Raw genomic sequence first — 2,437 nt, forward strand, 5'->3', positions numbered from 1 at the left:
ATAGAGTTCAAGAACTCCATCATCAACATAAATTTTGAATCAACCTCACAGTATTTTCTCTTTAGCTGTAATGTTCAGAGGCTTTTGACGGAGGAAGCTTAAACTGCGTGGTAATGGTGGTTGGGGTGGGGAGCTGGGACTGGGGAACTGACTTCATCAAGATGACAGAAATATCAACAAGGAGACAGTGCCACATCTGTCTGGGGACCAATAAAACTGTTCACACCAGAGTGAATTCATTAACAAAGTCTCTGCATGCCCTGTTTTAATGTCCTCCCTGATTGCTATCTGAAGAATAGTCCTAATAAGGATAGGTTGGAAACGACCTAAACGCTGGCTCACGTGGGGTTTTCTTCTCTTCCAGGTCATCCTTGCCCTGCAGCTCAAGTCCCTTTCCATGGCTGAGTTGTTCATAAGAAGTCTCTTTGGACTAAAGAAAAGGTAAGAGAAAATCCACTATTGGGAGCCCGCGGACAGACACCACTTCCGTTTTGTTCACGACCGAATCTATTCCGGTGGCTAAAAAGACACGCCCTTGACCCCGACGTGATTTGAACACGCAACCTTCTGATCTGGAGTCAGACGCGCTACCGTTGCGCCACGAGGCCCTGGGGACAGCGCTCTTTTTTGTGCCTTAGAGGGACAATTTCAGCGGTTGTCAGATACAGTGTCCAGTATTTTTTTCCTAACACTGCCTTTATTGTGGCTTGGGGTTAACTGTGAGCTCTTTGCCCCTTTTATAACGAGGCTACTCCAAGCGAGACGTAAATGTAAATGAAGCGGGTGGGAAACTGAGGGCTCAGGGACTACTCGCCCTCCTAATCCAGGAATCCCACCTCCCCTGCCGAGGCTTTTAGGGAGCGATGTTTGGGGAAAGACTGGAAAATGAGAAGTTCAGCTCACAGGGAAGGTGGAGCGCGGTGATCAGGGCTCTGGATTCTCTCTTCCCCGAGCCCCCCTGCGCCCCGAGCCCCGCGGGGGTTTGCAGTGAGCCACACCTATGGGGGACACTATTTCCCTTTACCAAACGGAGGCTTAGAAGTTTCCGGTTTTCTTTTTCTTTTTTTTTTTTTCCTCTTTTTTTCTTTTCTTCTTTTTTCTTTAAAAATAGCATACTCCCTTTAGAAATCTCGTCAGATACAAGACAAAACAAAACAAAACCCACTACCCTAAGAAGCATTGAGCGCCCGCAGGCACCGGGGTCTGTACGACGTCCCACCTGACTTTTCACCTTTTTCAAGCGAAAGAACAGAGGGGTGGGGGAGGGGAGCCCAACGCTTTATGGCTGGGATGTCGCGCCTGCCCCACCGGGAGCAGACTTCAGCAGTAGCGCTCGGTGCGCTGCGCTCAGCAGGGTGGGGTGGAGTTGGCATCTGGGAGACCTGGACGCGGGAGTCGTGGGACAGCCAGTTGTCCCCGACTTGGGCATCATACAAGCTTCCTGGATGAAGTACGAAGGCTGACTCTCCATATCCTTGGTGGTATTATGCGAGACGCTCCATTTCTGAGTTTTAGGACACGCAGAGAGAATGCTGTTTGAGTCGGGAACCAAGAATGGTTTAGATAGTCCCTCATTTGTGTGTCACGACTAGCCTGGCTGGGAGCGCTTTGGGCTGAAGACTCGAGGGCCTCTGGTTCTGCGCGGGGTTCCACAGGGCCTTCCTTCTCCCCCCCCCCCCCCTATCCAGGCCTCCTGGGTGTCATGTCATTTATAAAAGAACGGCCATGCCCGGCAGTGTACTGTACGCCCTGTAGTGAATTTGCTGCAGCAACTGGAGAAACAGCCTTCATCGCACCCACTCCCCTCCCCGCATTTCTCAGAGCTTGGACGGCGCCAGTTCAAGGTGCAACACGAAGAAAAGTAATTTTTTGTTGTTTCAAGAATGTATTTTATTTTCAAATTATAGCAAATGATGCTAGTTTCCCTTTATATTGAGATATAGAGCCACTGGATGTAAAGGATCTCTAGATGTATCTCCTTCTAAGATAGATAGGCAGACAGACAGATAGACAGACATTTCTTTTTAATGAGAGTCGATTTAAAAATAACAGAAGGAGGTGGGGAGGATATAGCTCAGTGGTAGAGCGTGTGCTTAGCATGCACAAGGTCCTGGGTTCAATCCCCGGTACTTCCGTTAAAAAAAAAAAAGTTATTTAAAAATAACAGAACGGTGAAGTGAGCACCTTCAGGACACAGACTTGGGAATCTCACGCCTGATACGAGGAATTCTCCCCAAACTCCAGCCGAGGTGTGTGGGGAGGGCCAAAGAGAGCCCCCGCCCCCCACCCCGCCATATTTCTTTTCCCCCAGGAAGCCCCCTAACCCCGATGCCCTCGCAGGTGGGATCAGCCGTGGGAGATTTTCCGCCCGATTGGGGTCAGCAGCTGCGCGCCCACCCCAGTAGCGCTTTTTTGTTCTCAAGCAGTTTCACTTGAA

At 50.0% G+C, this 2,437-nt stretch overlaps 1 non-coding gene across 1 annotated transcript; it reads right to left on the reverse strand.

Moving 5' to 3' along the window:
• Positions 1-536: 536 nt before the first annotated feature.
• TRNAW-CCA (transfer RNA tryptophan (anticodon CCA)) lies at positions 537-608 on the reverse strand. The gene has a single exon. It is a non-coding gene; the product is annotated as a tRNA-Trp (tRNA).
• Between the last annotated feature and the right edge of the window lie 1,829 nt (positions 609-2,437).

Source organism: Camelus dromedarius, chromosome 24, assembly GCF_036321535.1.
Source record: "Camelus dromedarius isolate mCamDro1 chromosome 24, mCamDro1.pat, whole genome shotgun sequence".
Lineage (NCBI taxonomy): Eukaryota > Metazoa > Chordata > Mammalia > Artiodactyla > Camelidae > Camelus > Camelus dromedarius.